This window comes from Falco peregrinus, chromosome 1 (assembly GCF_023634155.1).
Source record: "Falco peregrinus isolate bFalPer1 chromosome 1, bFalPer1.pri, whole genome shotgun sequence".
Lineage (NCBI taxonomy): Eukaryota > Metazoa > Chordata > Aves > Falconiformes > Falconidae > Falco > Falco peregrinus.
In genome coordinates, this window is record NC_073721.1 from 99,382,625 (window position 1) to 99,400,561 (window position 17,937).

Genomic DNA, 17,937 nt, shown 5'->3' on the forward strand with positions numbered 1-17,937 from the left:
TCTGTCCTGCTTGATTCAGACTTGCATTTGCGTACAGGTCTTGCGTCTAATGTGAGAGCCCTAAGCAGCAGGAGACTGGCTTTTAGGGGCTAGCTTCTTTCTCCCATTTTATCTAAGCCAGGTAGTGTAGTTACTTATCACTACAGCCTTTTTCTTGCTTTCCTACAATTTAGGTGAAAGCTTTGCCCGCTAAGTTAGTCCCCCACTGCTTTGTGTGATGGCTGTTTTTACAATGCCAAATAGTTCCAGCATGCAAAACAGAATCTGAGCATAACTTGGAGATCAGGGTGAATATTGAGGCAGAGAATAAATCACAGAGCAAAGGCTTGAGTGTAATGGAATCACAGATTGTGGACTAGGAAAGTAATTTTATACCCAGTTTTTTCTTCACTGGGATGGAGAAAGACTGAGGCAAACAGCTGTGAAGGTTTGCAGTTTTTTCACTTTATCTCAACTGCTGACCAAACTCTGAGAACAATCCTGGCAGAGACTGGTGGTGGTAGAGGAGAACCAAGGTGTGGATGGGTCCCACAAGGTTCCTTGTGCTGTCCCTGTCAAACCTCTTCAGCCCTGACATGGAGGGGACCAGCTTTTAGTTCGTGGCTGGCAGTTCAAATGCTGCACTGCTCACATTCTCAGTCACCCTGGTCCTGTTAACTTCGGTGAATTTTAAATACCGTGATGAATTGGAGCCTTTTCTAAGATTATTACTAAGATTGACAATTAGTCTCTGAATCACCCTTCAGAGGCCTAGGTTGTTACTTGAGTCACCTCTGTTAGTGTGCATGGCCTCCTGTCTGTTAGGACACACTTCTGTTCCCATGTTCCATCCGTATTTGTGTGTGTGCTTACAGACAGAGGGATGGTGTGAGGGCCAGGACTCTTCTGGATGCAGAACGTCAGGCACCATCATTTGAAAACACTGTGTACTTGCTGTGGACTTGAACTAGTGCTTCACAGCTGTTTGAAACACATTCAGCAAAACAAATACTTCATCTTTTGTAACTGGAAAATGCCTTTTGTTGAAGGCAGAATATTTCACAGAACCGTATACCTGTTTGGTTGCAAACATAGTCAGGAGTGCTGCTCAAGGCAAGGGTAGGATTGCTGCTGCTGGGAAGACAGTGCTGCCACCGGGTTGTATGTAGCAAGATATACAGCAGCCTTTGTAAGGTGGAAGATCTGGCCTCAGGGAGAGCCTTCTGGAACTTGGGCCACCTTGTTGCTGGCTTTACGGCTCTCACAGGAGAGCTGCTGGATGCTCTCAGGTTTGCCCTCCCAGTGTTTGTGCCTTGGTCATTTATCTATAGCAGGTTCTCAGTGAAGTCCAGACTCAGTCTTGAGAACCCAAGTCTGGGGCTGCCCTTTCTGAACCTCGGTGAGCAGGTTATAAAAAAGAGGTGTGCCAGTGCTGGCCCTACTGCTGGCCCCCGAACAGGCTGCACAGTGAGCCCAGCTGGAAGGATAGAGGGTGCCCTCCTCTAGTCATGTACCTGGGACACATGGTGCTGGGAAAAGAAGTTGGGGGTTTAAGGGAGACTTTATCTCAGGCTTTCCATTTCTTTGGTGAGTGCCCTTGCTTAATGCCACCTCTTCCATGTCTCCTGTTGTGCCGGATGAACTCGGCGTTCCTTGAACTCAGCATTGCCAGGAGGTGTCAGGCACCTCTCCTGCATTGTGTCCATAAGAAGAATCAGGCTTTGGTGGAAGAAATGCCAGTCCTGTGGCTTTCAGGTGACTCAGGGTGACAGAGGAGATGCCTGGAGGCCCACGGCTGTTGCTGTGGTGTTAACTCTAGGAAGGTGCTATGGAAGTTCTGTTTGGGAGCCTCAGCCTTGGGGCGAAACGTGAGGTATTTCTAGACACTGAACTGCCTGCATAGGTGGATGGGACTTTTCTTGATTGGTCTTTTGGATCTAACTTCCGCCGTTTGGGGTTGTGTTTGTGGCTTGGCTCCCCTTCTGTGGAGCAGTTTTGTTAGCATTTCCCTGCTTCGCAGAGTTGCTGCGGGGATAAACGCATTGAAGCCTGCAAGGTATTTGGGTACTGTGGTTATGTGGGTTGTATAAGAAAGGAGATGAAGTTGCTTTACTGTCTCTGAGACCTTTGAAATTGCATGCCTATGTCATAGGCCATAAGGGCAGCTTAAATCTTTAAAGGTGACCTGCAAATACCTCAGCAGCAGCTATGAATGGGACCATTCTTCCACTCTTTGATAGTCAAATTTCGCAGTCAAAGTTAATAGAAGTATAGTCAGATCAAAAGTGCTTTTTAGTCCTTCATATTCCTCGTATAAAAGGACTGGAGAACTTCCTCATTCTTGCTATCTGTAAATCAACACATAAAAATGAAGTGTGTGAACTGAGCCTTGATGCAGGGCAAGTCCTGCCTTGGGTGGGAATTTCACCCTTCTGCTACAGTGCTGAATGTGGTCTGATTGCCTTTCTGATAATGTATTTGTGGATCACCTTGAGGAGAAGAGGAGGAGTTATACAACTGTTCGCTCACAGTGCTGTTAGGAAGGGTCGGGCTTTGTCTCCTTTGAAATAGACATCAGGAGAGAGCTGCAGTCCTGTGAAAGCACACATTTATTTCTGAAGTGTTTGTGTATTGTGTGTGTGGTGCACATGAATAGAATTGCCACCTGTCCGAGGCTGATAACGATGATCTGGGGAGCAGTGGTCACGCGCTCCTGTTTCTAGCAGTTTGCTCTAGGAAGAATTGGTGCCTACGGCTTCCCTTGGTCTGAATTCATGAGATGCTGCATGCAGTGAGTGGCTTTACCCTTTGTGGCACTTCCTAAGCTTGCATAGATACAGATTTGTTAGAGGTTTTGCTGTAATGGAAACTGTCTTAGCTGTGGCTCATGAAAACTCTTTACCTTTTTTCTGTCTTGCTTTCTCAGAAAGGTCCCATTGGTTATAGTGTTCCTTTAGGAATCCACATATGGTGCCATTTTCCTTCATAATCTTGGCCTTGGCTTGTGAGTGGGCCAAGTGACAAGATCCTGATACCCATGTGCTTTGGGCACCAAGTGGTGACTGAGAAACCTTCTTGGTGTTTCCATTGCATGCAGCAGGGAACTTGTCCTTGCAGTGGGGCTACTGTTACTGTTTTACCCCACACAACTTTCCTTTGGTAGTTTGTGAGCCTTGCTAGGCATGGGGCTTCTTATAGATGGACTCCTGTGCCTTGTTGCACTGTGAAACTGCTGATAGGGGTGAGGATATGTAGGTATGCAAGTAGGTGGAAACTTTCTAATGCATCATAATAGTAATAATAATAACGTGCACTTCTACTGCCTTGCAGCTTTCGCTAGATCTTCTGCCCACGCATCAGCCTACTTGGTTCACAATGCAGTGTGCACGCTAGACAATTAGTGGTTGATAATGAAAAATGTCATGGGAACCAGCAGGAAAATCATAGCCTACTCCAAATATATAATGAAATGTAATTAGCACAGACAGTAAAACAGACAATTTATGGGTTTTTTTGTAATTAAAAAGTACCAGTAAACATTCCTTTTGCAGGAAGCTTGGTATCAAATGGAATTAAAGAGCTATTGTCTGGAATAGGATTTTTTGCAAAGTTTAACCCTTGCAAAACTGAATGGATTAAGGTTTTCATAGTTGCAGACTCTCCAAGTGACTCTATTGTGGCACTTCTTGCATTCATTCTCCTGGTCCTGGTCTGTCTGGAGGGGCCAAGTCTGCAAACTCAGAATTACTGTAAAATGTGCTACAAGCCAAATACCCAGCTGGATTCAATGTGTGTAGTGGAGTGGCCAATACTTCTCTCCTGTTCTTCCAGGCAGATTCTCCTCTGAAATCATCTTGTAATGTGGAGGTAGCTTTGAGTGAGAGATTGGAGCAGGAACAGCATTGTAATGTCTTGTGCTCTTGTGTCTTCTGTCAGAAGTCCTCTGTTGATCTCACTTCCATCTTTGATCTCCTCTTTCCTAGAATGGGGCTCTTCACACTGCACCTCTTTGTTTGTTCTTAAGCAGTGTATGCAAAGGAGGGTGTGCAGTTATGCATGCCCTCAACTTGCCAGGAGTGCCAGCACAGTTTCTTGGCTTGTGGTCTCACCTGGGGCAACAGAATTTGTGGACCCACTGGGTTGATACACAAAGGCATCTATGGCATTAATTTCTTATCTTAAAAATGTGTGAGTGGGAGAGAGACCTGACTGAATGGACTGTTTGTGTCCTAGAGCACGTGGTGGCTAGCTTCTTCCCTCGACTTGGGTACCCAGGGCTTGAAGCAACAGTTGAATGCCTCCCTATGTCTCCTTGCCCTCAGGTACAATTTGTCATCTACTGCTGTAGGGCTGGATGTTTTACCTGTGTGAGAAGCTCTGACACAGTTCAGCAATGCTGTAACACAAGTGACATGTATGCATTTTTGCTGCCCTTCCTCAATACCCTCCCAGGCCCAGACACTGCACAACAAGCCAGAACAGAGCTCTACTCCAAATCAGTTTTACAATAATTTCTGAGAGGTAGTCTTAGCCTAGAGTTTCAAGTCTGAAGAAGCCCTTCAGCTGAGAGTTGAGAGGAGAGCTGGGCCACTTGGTCAGGACCAGGTGCAGCATGTTTTCCTTGTGATGATGGAGGAACAGAGAGCTAGCATGTCTCCCATCGCAGAGGGATATTGAGCTTCTAGGTGGAGCCAGGTGCACAGACTGTAACATTTCTGCCCAGGTATGTGAGACAGTGATCAGGTGCAAAATCACAGCCTTCCCTCAGAGAGACTGGCACAGACCTCTGTCTGGCATGGATAATGTGGAGGGGAGAAGAGGAGATGTCTGCTTAAAGCTGTGGGACAGGATGCACAAGCTTGTGCTGCAGAAGTCTCATCCACCTTGTTGCAGTTGGGCAGACCATCTTTAGGAGAGGGACTCTGTGGTTTGCTGCAGGAACCATCTGTGCAGGAGGTATCTGTTCCTGCCAGTGCTGTGGTCGTCCTTCTGGGGGCCCTTTCCTCTTTGCTTGGTGCCTGCAGTGAAGGGAGGTGTGGTGCAAGGATCTCAGTCCTTGTTGGTGGCTGGCTGATAGTCTTTGCTGTTCAGGATGTATGGGGAGGGGTCTCTGCAGTCCCTTCTTACCGATGCCTCTGTGTGGACACAGTTATTAGTGTTCAGTTAGTTGAAAGCTTCCTCCTAGATGTTGCTGCTGGACTTCTTGTGAGCTCTGACAGGAGGAGCCTTTTACATCTCTGCCCCAAGGAGTAGGGGAAGCCTGAAGAGTTGTCCCCAGTATTACACCACTGCACTACTACTTTCTTGTTCCTCTGCATCTGACCAGGAAACAAGACTAGACAAGCAACAATGCTGTTGTGCCAGTCTGAGATCGTTTAGAGCAAGTGGATAGCAGCTGATAATTTGTCTCCAAACTTTTTGTGATGCCTGGTCTAGTTAAGGGTCTACTTTTTGCTCTGGGATTTTGCAAGGTACCGTGCAGGTCTGTTGGAGAAAGGAGCACTTTGAGCATTTCTGCAGCTGGGGTTTGTGTAGCATAGCAGAGCATGTGTTGGACAATTTACATTTAAAAATACCGGTGGCTTGCTTATGCCCTGTCTGAGAAGGGGAAACCCTGGAATTTCCTTGGGCTCAGAGCTGAGATTTTATAGAAGGGCTTCGTAACTTCATAAATAGTAACAGTGGTGTCTTTGCCACCCATCTACATCACACTCTCTGCTATGAAATCACTCACATAGAGCATTCAAAATAGGATTGTCAGTTTGCTACCTACTTGCTCCAACTTTGCACACACACACATGTGCATGAGCTTGTGGACACACATGTGCATGCATGTGTGCACACACTTGTGTGCTGTGATGTGGTGATCCCAAGTGTTTTATATGTAAGTTATAAATCCTTCCTGCCTATGCCATGCTCAAGAAAAGCAGTTGTCAGTGATGGAACCCAGCCATGTATATTCTGGGGTTATGGCTACTTTGATTTAAATTCAGCTCCTTTGGTTTATACTTGGCTCCAGCTGCCACTTCATGGTGACTTCAGCAGCTGAAAATAGCCAGAATAGATGTATCATTCAGCCACATTAATGTCCCAGCCTTGTTCAGTGGGTGGAGGTGTGAGGGGAAGATGGGTCTGGTGTGTGCCTGCCAAATTATCCAGGGAAGCTTTGGCACCAAATTTCAGCGCTGGCAGGGAGACCTTCATCTTCATGGCCCCTACTCGGTGCTGGGGTGGCACAAGGGGGACACAGAATTGCCAGAGAAATGATTGTGCCCATGCAGAAAAGAGCAATGGAAATGTAGACTTGGTCTTGTCGTTTAAGCTGCTGTAATGCAGTGCCTATTTCTGTTCCTTCCTTAGGCTGGAGTGAGCAGGGTCAGAGCCACCTCCGTAGTTTGTGTAACCCATATTCCTCTGGGTTCGTTTCTGTCTGTTTTGCACAGGTCTCCTGCTGTGCATTGGTGATTTTTGTTTCCATTTGAGGCACATTGGCTTGTATTAATTTATTTTAATCCCCTAGATCGTAGTCCTAACTGTGCACTATTAAAATTGTAACTGGAGATATTGTAGCTCTTCTAGTCTAAGTCTTTCGCTGAGTCAAGTCTTATAAACTCCCAGTAGGATGTTTCACAGGCAGGGCTGGCTCTGTTTACATCCTTGCCTCCTACTCATCTCATCTGTGAGCTGCAGCTTTGCAATCACAGTCATCCCTGGTGTGCCACTGATTCTGCTGATGTTTCATTTTTATGGGGTCTTTGACTTGAATTGAACAACTGAACTTCACCCCTTCCTGGTGAAGTAATTACCAGAATAACAAGACAATTTTTTAATTTTTTTTTTTTTTTTTGCAGATAGCACTTACAGTTTTTGACGTGTGTGCCCTTGCTGTCCACATCAGATGATGTATGTAGTGTTTGTCCCTTGTTTTGGCATTTTGATATGTGTGAGAGAGGTGAAATGGCTTTAAAAGCTTTTTGCTGGCGCCTGTGGTTTGTTGCAGACCCAGTGGTACAGGCAGAATGAGATAAATTGAAATAACGCAGTTTCTCTGCAGTTTGACATCTGGATGCTGACGTATAGTACTAGTCATCAGCTGGTACAAAACCACTGTGCTCATTACATGTGGCCAAACCTGACAGCAAGGAAGCTGGACTGAATTACCTGAGCTGGAGGCTGGTCTTTTGCAGCAAAGAAGGGTAATTCTGTAGTACAGTAATATGCTTCTTACTTCAGGGTAAAGTAACAGTTGAATGAGGATCATAGGCTGTACATTAACCTGGTTCTTAGTAAGCGTAATGGAGTTGGTACCATTATGGTGTAATCTGATGCTGTAGAGAGAATACACACATTGCAAAGGAGGTGTTGGGGCCATCTGTGCCCTCACCTAATCCTCTCCGCAGCCTCCCCTGAGAATTTACTGCAAGCTGTGCGGAAATGGTTTATAACCAACTGCCCTTTCTTGGCTGGATCCTTGTTGCAGTATGGATTGAGAGTGTCTCTCTTCAAGCTGGTAGAATGCTGCATTGATACGAGAGTTTATTAAAATCAGATTCTTTCCTGTGTTGGAGTTCAACATGTGGCAGAAACAAAGACCTTAATTGGAAATGAGCTTGGTGTGTAATACACCTTGTTGTCAATGTCCTCAGTAGACTGGCCCAACATGGATGTTGTACCCATTTAACACAAGTCCAGGTTCTGCTGAATTTCATTGCTGTTTCTTCTGGGGAGAGGATGGGGAAACAGAGCCATGGATACAGATGTGGTTAAACCACGTCTTCCTCTAGGCAGTTTTTCCTACTTGGGCTGATATTTTCTTTCTGACTTTCTGTTCCTAGTTATTCCTGAGGCTGCTGGGTATTTTGTCTGCAGCTGGAGTCTTCACTGTTCTTCCTGCAGTCCTCTTCCGCTTCATCAACAAGAAGGTCTGCTTTGAAAAGAGAGGTGGACTTCCATACCTGGAACGACAAGGAAGAAGAAAACACTACAAAGAAAAGTCCAGAGTTCATGAGGACCTTGGTAAGTATCACAATATTATACCACCCTTAATGTAGAGATTCTTCTTGAAGGCTTTGACTGCTGGGAGGACAGAGATAGACCCATTTGCTGAGTCTGGGGTTATTTGTGTGGAAACAGCAGGGTTCTGGATAGACTATAGTAACCTCCAAAACCTGACCAAACGGATACGCAGTTGCTACCATGCTCCCATTATCTTTGTTGCCTGTAGTAATCTGTTGAAAAAGGGAAGGCAACACTGGAGAAAAAACATGCTCCCCACTCTGTCTGTTGTGGGAGTGTTTTGTTAATCCAGTGAAGAGCAAATTGTGAGCAATTCTGAATAATGACACTGCCTTTCTACTCACAAAGGATATGCCTGTCCTGGTTTTCTTGTAGCAGCTATTACACGCTCTTTCATGCATTGTCTGGAAACATGTCTTGGGTAAACCCATGGGTCCTGGAGTCTAAATAACTGGGAATTTTACTGTGGTATAAAAATAAGATTTTAATGTTTCTCGGCCATCAAAAAAACATCCATTCTGGTAATGGTGGTAACTGAGAAGTTGCTAATTTCATCATACATTTGTTTGAAAATTTGCTTTTCGTAAGTGTATAATCATTGAAATAATCAGCCAAGAAGAGGTCTCAGAAGCCTCCCAATTAAAAGGTCTGCTTCTCAGTGGTTCAGTTTTAAAGCTAATTATAGAAGGGCACAATTGCAAAGCATGGAGCCCCTGGCGGTCTTTTTGTTGTACATTTTGCCTTGTACGCAGAATTCAGCATGTCTGTTGCAAAAGGCATGATCTAGTCATACCTTAAGAGTCCAGGATTTATGGACAGTTGAAGGCTTAGATGCCACATGTGATAGGAAGTCATTGGGACTGACTGCTTCTAACTAAATGCATTAACGAGCCAGGGACAGGCACCAAAAAGTTTAAAGTACAAATACTTGAAATTATTCCTATCCATTGAAAGTCCTAACTTTAATGTTTTCAAACAAAGGCTATGTTGTTTTTTTTAATAAGTTTCCTTGGTTGACATTATTTTTAAGTCTTTCTTCCCTTCTCTTTGCCTCCCATCAAGTGGTGTAAAAATGTGGCTTTTATTTTGGTTTTTAAGTTGACACATCTCCCAGGAGTGTGTGGGCGTTGACATTCTATGGAGCTGTCACAGGCCATCATGTAAACATGTATTTGCAATGGTTTTTAAAATGTGAATTATTAATAATAAGGGTGGCTTGCTTTTTTGTAATTTTTTCCTTCCAAATTTTGAAGGACAAAAAATTGCTTCCCAGCTGACACACTCGATGGCAATTTTCATTTCAGACTAAATCTTATGTGTCTGAGTAATAAACCTTTGAAAACATGGGTTTATAATGGAAACACTAATTCAACTTTAACTACAGCTGTGCCATACAAGCAAAATACCACACACATTAATGAGGTGCTAAATCTGATACGGCAGAGGAATATGTTGTAATCATTAATTACAATGGAAAGTTAAAGTTGGAACCTGCTTTTTCCATTCAAACAAAATCAGCTTGGTGAGCTGGAGCGAAGAGCTATTTAAAAATATCATCTCTATATTTAGTTTAAATTTCACCACAGCATTTTGATACTTGTAAGGCCAATATGGAATATGTGTGTAGGAAATGCTAATGCTTTTAAAGGACAGCAGTGTGAGAGAATAGATTAAACCCTGGTATAACACAGTGTGTCATATGGCAAATGTAAAAACCAGGACCCTGAGCCTGGGCTGGGAAGCCAGGAAAGGCTGTTCCTAGCATGGCAGTTGCCTGGTGAGGGAGTTCTCCCAAGAGGAGTGTTGACAAGCAAGAGTTTGCTTCAGATTTGGAATCTGACTTTACTGCGTAGAAAGGAGCGGGACGGGAGTGTTTCTGACGTGTAACTTACTGGTTAACATTCACTCTTCCTCTTCTCAACTTCTGGTGAGCTGTGTTTGTGACAAGGAGATCCTGACTCTAAAGACTCTGCTGTTCTTTAACATGTAGGCCACTAATGATTGTTCTTCCCAGTTCTAAGCTTTCAAACTGTGGGAATCATTTTGCATCTCCACATCTGGAATTAGAAGTGGTTAGAACATACCTGTCTGCTATGACTATCAGCTTTTTTAACTGTCTAAATAGGAGAGAAGGCATTTTGCATTTTGATCCCTCTGGTATGACTATAACATCTGCAATAGGATAAACCCCAGTTTGCAACAACATAGGTAAATGAAGGCTGTAGCTGAGGAGGTGTGTATGGGTTCTGTGTATGAGATGCTTCTCTCATCTAGTTGAGTTTTGAGTTCTCTACTGATAAAAAGGAGAGTTAGTATAGAAACATAACATAAGCAAATCTGTCAACTTTGCACTTTGCAGGTGCACAGGCTGACATTCAGAAAATGTGCTGTAAAGTGTCAAAGTCTTTTTTGTTGTTGTTTTTGCTTTTCTGTATAAAGCCTGACCTTGGAACAAGGCAAGTGACAGAATGAAATAGATGTTTCCACCATCATGGCTGTAGGATACATCTGGCTGATTTGTTCCTAATTTGATTTTAATTGCACAGTTTGTGTCCTTATGAAAGCAACAAGATAAGGGAAAGATCTTTGTGAAAATGAAGAATTAATTGAAAACCTTTCAGGAGACACCAGGACAAAGCCTCTTAATTACTAGGATACAATGAATAACGTTTCTGATACTTGAGGCTTTTGTGGATCCTATTCTTGACTGATTCATTGACCTTAGTGATGAGCCCATCTCTTGAGCAAGGATGTGCTGCCCTGATTGCCTCTTGCTCAGCTGCCGGAGCCCATTCACTGCAGGGGCTGGAGCTCATTTGGACGCAGCCAGCCTGTATTTAGGATGGACTTGGCACTGCAAAGGAGAGCCCAGAGTAGGCTGCGAAGCTTGACAGAGAAGCCAGTAAACATGTAACTAATAGGAGGGTAGCACAGAGTTAACTTCAGGCGTATCAAGCTTGCTTGGCTATGCCCAGGCATGTGCGGAAGGAAGTGGTGGCGGCATGAAGCAGTTGTGAGTTGACCAGAGTGATGTATGCTTTTGATGTAGGTCATGTGCAGAATACCTTAGTGAGGGAAAAATTAAACACTACACCTTTGGCCTTAATGGAGCCAGCTGGAATGGTTCCTCACAGCATTGGTGGTCTTTCAGGTGGTAGGGGAGTATGTGTGGGGATGAAATTTCCCCTTGGAGCATCCCCGCACACAGGGAAGGAGGATCTTCCCTTGAACAGAGGCCTGACAGATGTCTGTGGGGTCTTGTGTGAGATCTTTTGATGCTGTGATGGTTTGATGTCCCTTCCTGTAGTGTGAATTTCAGGACCAAGAGGTGGTGATGTGTTCTTATGTATTCTGATGGTGTTTATAGTATTGCTGAGCCCTTTGCTTCAGAAATTCATGGGTGAAATACAAATACCTACAAAAACCTGAAGGGCTGGTGCCAAGAGGACGGGGCTGGGCTCCTTTCAGTGGTGCCCAGAGGCAGGACAAGGGGCAATGGGCACAAACTGCAACAAGAACAAACAGCAAGAAGTTCCACCTGAGTATGAGGAAGAACTTCTTTACCTTGAGGGTGACTGAGCACTGGCACAGGCTGCCCAGAGAGGCTGTGGGGTCTCCTCTGGAGACATTCAAAACCCAACTGGAGATGGCTCTGTGCAGCCTGCTGTAGGTGACCCTGCTTTAGCAGGGGGTTGGGCTGGGTGACCTCCAGAGGTCCCTTCCAACCCCGACCATGCTGGGATTCAGTGAAATGAACTTCACAGAAACATGTGACAGTGCTGGGTAAACCCTTGTGTGAAGAGCTGTATCTAACAGTGTACTTCAGTGCTGTGACTTGATGAAGAAAAGGGCCCTCTTTGTTCTATACTGTAATCTTTTAATAATGATGTGTCCTGAGACCAGGAAAGAAATTGTAGTTTCCTGACTGTGCTTTATACAAAAGTATTCCAGATATGTCTTGCCTTGAACACTTGTCGTGATGTTAAGGATGTACTCCTGATATGTGAAATCAACTTAAACATCATGAGGTTTGAACAAACTTTTCCCCCCCACACTTTTCCCTTCTGTCTTAGCCTTGAGAGCACTTTCAGTTCATGTTCTCAAGCTGTTCTGCACAGCCACTGCTCTAGCCTCTGGGGCTAGCAGCACACTTAAATAAATGGAGACGCAGTTCTTATATAAACCACTCCTCTCCTGTAGCTGAGGCTTTAAGGAAAGTATCAACACCTATAACACCCAACAAAGGCAGGAATGTTAGCAGCACTATCTAGATGTCGACCTTACTTTGTGGTTGGTCTTTGTAACCCTGATGCTGAGTATCCAGTAGCTCCCTTGTCCTTGGCAAGGTGCAGATTGAAAATGAGTCTGGCATCATTTGTGTCACCTAGTTGAGGTACGTAGCTCAGCCAGATGTTAGGTTCCTTGTCCAGCCAGCAGCAGGAGGGAGAGGAGCTCTTGAAAGGCAAGCATCTCCGTGTTCAAATGAAGCTGCTCTTCTGTATTGCTTTTTCTCTCAGTTGCTTCTATAGGGGCTCATGGGAAGAGTGGCTGGACAGGGGAGAGTGTGCCTGTTGCCACTGATGCCTGCCCTAGACATGAGAGCCTGGTTTGTAACAAGGCTGGATTAAATGAAGGGTAGAAGTAGCCATGGGAGCAGTTCCTAAGTTGGTAGGGACAACTCTCTGCTCAGATCCGTGGCTCTGAATTCTTTTAAAAAATTTGAAACTAGGTCTGGTTTGCCCAGTGACCCCCCTCAGCCTCCCAGCGTGTCTGGCTGGACTGGTGGTTGACTTAGCAGGAGTGGATGGAGATGGGAGCTACGGACTTAGCCATGTGCACACACAAGGATGGATAACCAGGAATCATCCACTGCATTTGCCACTCAGGGCTGTGGTTCCCAAGCAGCACTGTCTGCATTGCTCTATGGTGGTCCATAGGGAGCAGTTTCCATAGGCTCTGTAAGGATGGAGTGTGGGTGGGGGAAGAAAGAGTAACAGTAACTGGGTGACTCCTCAAAATGTTTCTAAAATATCTTCATTGTGTTAAACAGCTAGACACGCTCTCCCACTTCTCCTTTCCATGCAAGTAATTGCTCTGATTGACCCTGGCGTGTTACAGTCGCTGCAGACTGGGTAGCGTGATTACAGGCAGGATTGAGACTCTGTGTATTGGGTCTGCTCTGGGCAACAGCTTGCCAGCACAGGTAGGTGGGTTCAAGTGGTGGTGTAAATTGGTGTTTCTCCAGCTTTTTGAACTTGCAATTTCCTTTTGGCTCCTCTGTCTTCATGCAAACCAAAGAATGACGGCAGCTCAATAACAGAATGCACTGTAATTTCTGACTGCAGGTTTCTTCTTTCATTCCTCTAATCCAGTAATTACAGATGTTTCTCATTCCTGTGCCTTGAAAGAGCACAATTTGCACTACTAACACCACTTTTCTAATACTCCAGTGATCTGTGACTTTCTTTTATGCCCTTTTTGTAACCCTCGGTTTGAGTATAAACAATTAAAGTTATTCATTGTTGCTTTTTGTACTACTGCTTGGCACAGAACTTAGTTTTTGTGCATACGGTGACAAGTGGCTCTTCAAAGGCGCTTTTTTTGATTTGGAGGATGTGACTGGCTCCAGTGGAGTGACTGTGGACTTTACTAGTGCTGAGGCAGAATCTGGCTCTGCTGGATGTCTGGGCCAAATATGGTCAAGGACGGTGTTTCCATTTTCTCCCTCCTGAAAATTCCTTCAAGTTTTGTGGTAATATTTTGGTGGCAATAGAGCTATCTGTGCAGTTACAGGTTCCCTGTTTTGTAAGTGCAGTGGACTTGGGTGAAATGAACACACTTCTGAGTTCAGGAGGTCTGAAGGGTCTAAGCAAAACCAAAGGTGTGAAGTGGTCAGCACAGGAAATTGCCATCATCTCCTCAGCCCTGATGCTGATGGAGCTTCTGAGCATAATATTTGGATGCTGGTCTTCCAGCAGCACGTTTTTGCCTGGATTTATCACCATATACTCTATTTAGTGGAGAGACCTGGGTTTTTAGAAAAAGGCCCCACAGTTTTGAACAGTTAATGTCACATTTGCATAATTCCTTTTTTCTTATATTCCTTTACTCTTCTCCCCATCCCACTGAGACTGTGAAGATCAGTAATTGTTGCTGTTGTTTTTGACAAAAGGAGAACATGCAACGGAGGGGTGGGAAGAAAGGAGACACCATGGGGTGAAATATCCTGATCAAAACCACTTCTGTCCTTTGGGTATCAATTTTTACAACTAATTTGGCACAGCATCGCTAGTAGCGAGCTGCCTGGAAAGACATGAGATGATTTGGGAGTGAGGAATAAGTCTGCAGGCTCCCTGTGCAGAGGCAAAACTCCGTGCAGCAGGGTGCATTGCTGTCTGCCTGATCTCGTCTTTGCTTTCCCTTCACCCTTTTGCGGCTTGCAGGACTGATGTGTTGCAGCAGCGGATTTATTGCCATGTTGATTTGTAACCCATGAATGTTTCCAATGAGAGGTGTGTAACTTATTGACATAAACTATTAGATCTTCCTTGAATGCCCTGGAGTTTCTGAATCACCAGCTGAAAAGTATTATTACAGAGCACATAATCACTTGGAAAGCGCCTGGCTTCTCTTTTCTTTGCATTAAATTCAGCTACATAAATAGCATTTTTATAGCATGTGGGCCAAAGAGGTACCAAAATGTTCTGTATTTCTGTTTTATTTTACCTTGGGGAAACTTGATCAGCAGTGACGCTCACAGTTGATGTGAACCTTGGGCACTGCCTGTGTACTTTCCTCGTAACACTTCTGCAAGAGGCTCCAATCAACTGTACAGCTTCAAATGGCCAGGCTGGTTTTGGCACATTTTGGTGACAGTTTTAACTGGAAATACAGTTTCGTTGTAGCAGTGTTTAGTTATCCTTCACTGTGAGGATGGAAGGGCTTTGAGCATCTTGTTAAATTTGATTTGGGCCACTACACGAGCAAAAAGTCCAGATTGTTCCCAGAACTAGGGTAGAGGATTTCTTGGCCCAGGGCTGCTGCTGCCTGCCTTCAGCAGGGTACGTTTCTAATCTCCCCTCGGCTATGGTATGTGTGTGCTAATTGGGCTCCAGTCTGAAAGGAGTGTCTGGCTCATTATGGTTTTCAGTAGCTGAAAAAGGATTATTACACCATCTTACGCCTCCAAGCCTTCCTTACCTCCTCCTTTTATGAACAGCAAAACGGCCTTGTGTTTTCCACAGGTCCGTGATGTTCTGGGCGTTGGCTTAAGTCACACCTTGGTTTAGGTCTTTTCTCCTAAGCTTGAAGAAGGGCTTCACGGTGGGTCTGTAACACTGCTTTTCCTAGATGTCCACACAACTGTCCATGGATATGATCCATGGCATGCCAGGTGGGCGTGAGGTGAGCGTGCTGTCTGTATGAGATCAGGAAATAAAAGTCAGTGATTATCAGTGTCTTAATTAAAATTTCTGGGAAATGGGGAAGGCAGGAATTGTTCCCCTGGGTACCTGTAGTGTGGCTGTCTAAATCCGTGACCCGGCACGGTGCTCAGTTCCAGTCATGGACAGATGGATTCAGCAACTTGCCCAAAATGCTGAAAGAGCTTCTTGGTACAATTTTCTTGGCAGTGGCAAAAAGTGCATCTTTCTAGAACGGTGACGTGACAAAGATGTCTTCTGATCTTTGGAAGCTGGGAGCTGATTTCTTCTTGTGTCTCTATATGGGATGGTACCTTCCCAGGCAGAGAGGTGAGGCTGTGGATTTCCTCCTGATCTAGCGTTCCAGGAAAAAAACGTTCACTTGAAAATTGTTCAGTTACTATATGCTGAAACACATGTTGGGAGGCTTGTAGACAACGGGTTGAAAACAAGGGAGGAGTTTGGTAGAAAACTTGCAAGGGCCAACAAAAAGTGACTGAAGAAAAGGAGGATTGTGCCTATGCACTGCAACAGCTCGAATAAGGGGAATTGTTGTAAGAAACACACATCTGATGGCAATTTTTTTTGGAGCCTGCATATCAAGAAGATTGAAAGACATTTTGCTAATATTACAAACCTTTATATTGCGGTAGTGTTTTAAATTCTGCTAATAGTCTTTTTTTAGCCATACAGTAATTGCAGCTCTCAATGGGAACTCTACTCAGGAATAATGATCCTATCAAGACAAGGGAATATAGATTGTAGTAAAGGTTATGATGGCTTCTGTGAAATGCTTAACATTGATCATTTTAGCTATCTGATTTTTTCCAAGAGGAAAAAAACCAAAACCCAACTTTGAGTTAAGCAGGCGATTCAGTGTGAAAATTCTTGTGGCTAGTTTTAGAAGACGGAACCTGAAGTGAATTTGCTAAACTGTTTTTTTTTTTCTTGCTTTCTTTTTTGATGAATGCTTTTAAAAAGAAATGGATTTTTGTCCCACACATTTTAAATGCTCAGTTGTTTTTTAATGCAAGTCAAAATTGTTAGAGAATTCAAAAGTAAAAATCCATTATGTTGAAAAGGCCATGTTGTGAAACACATCATAAACACCCCGTTAGAGCAGTGCCTGCTAATTAAGGGAGAGAGCTCCTGGGAAACAGTAAGCCTGTGACAGAGCTCAGCCCCCTTTGATCCTCTGTTGAGTTTGTAAAAACGTTGCCCACCTAAACTTGTCTGCAGCTTGTTACATGTTTTATCCATCTGCTGCAAGACCAAAAATAAGTGATTTATAATTCAGTTGAACTCCAGTTGTTCAGCATATCATTGACTGTGGGGTTTTCAGTAAGAGGGAGAGAACGAGAGGAAGAGCCAAACAAAGGCTAAACAGTCAGGCACCCTGGAAATTGCATTGCTTTTGCCTGTAGGGATGATGTAGGCACTGGTTTGGAGGTTGTACAAGCGTGTTGCAGGTTTTAATGCAATGCAGTTCAGATTTTTTGGGTGAAATATACTTCAGTGTCTATCCGTTGTCTGTAAAAGGAAATAAAACCATTTGTTGGGGTTCTCTGCCTTTAATCCAGACAAATTTCCTGGTCTTGGGTAGAATCGTGGGTGTGTATATGTGTGTGTACACATCATGTTTGCCCTCAGCCTACTTATAGGAAGGTGATCAGGGCAACTACTTGAGATATGAAAGATGTGTCTTCAAGTCTTACCTGCCTCTTCAGGTGACTGGGTGACCATATTCAAGCTCTGCAGGTGACTGTAGATCACTACTTTAATTCCCTCACAAAAGTCAAATCTTGCTTTGAAAAGTTCCTTCTGTCTTTATGGTTGTGATACTAACCTCCCTAATGCGGAGTCTCTTATGCAGTGCTGCGATGTTTGCCCGAGCCACGGTGCCATCAGCCACAGCATCTGGGAGAAGTGGGATCCTGTGTTGGGTCATTTGGGTGTTAGCTCTGAAATCTAATAACAAGAGGAGCTAATTAATCCCTGCGCAAATATTGCAAGTCTATGTTCTGTTGACTTTTGGAACAGATCAGTGCTTCATTTTAGCACCCATATGTTTTATCTGCATTGGTTAGCTATCACTCCTGGATGCCTGCATCCATCCAGGGGCTACTGTTGTCATGCTGAGGTGGAGGCAGAGCGTTAGGAAGTTCTCCTTTCATCAGAAATCAGATTCAATTGCCCTTGCCTGTAAGTAAATGACAGGTTAAAAACATATCCACCATCTAGTACTTGCCACCCAAATTTATCTCCTTCCATGCCTGAGAGAATCTCACTGTTACAAGTAAGCTGTCCTCCCAGTGGCTTCTCTGGTGCTGGGACTTACCAGTAACAAATCTGCGTTATGCTGAAATTGTGTTCTGTGGAGTTTGTCATCAATTTAGGTCTATGAGAAAATAAGTTGCACAAAGCAGAGAGGCTTCACCAAGGGCAGGGTTGGAAAGAGGAGAGTCAATGAAGGGAACAGCTCACCTGGGAGGTTATACCATGACATTATCTGTTCTTTGCC

The 17,937-nt window shown here is 44.3% G+C and overlaps 1 protein-coding gene across 1 annotated transcript in view; it reads left to right on the forward strand.

Moving 5' to 3' along the window:
* SYT16 (synaptotagmin 16) overlaps window positions 1–17,937 on the forward strand; it is a 78,141-nt gene that overhangs the window by 10,776 nt on the left and 49,428 nt on the right. Inside the window, exon 3 of the mRNA XM_055793813.1 lies at window positions 7,815–7,995. The gene's annotated coding sequence lies outside the window, so the exon portion shown is untranslated. The remainder of the gene's footprint in view (window positions 1–7,814; window positions 7,996–17,937) is intronic.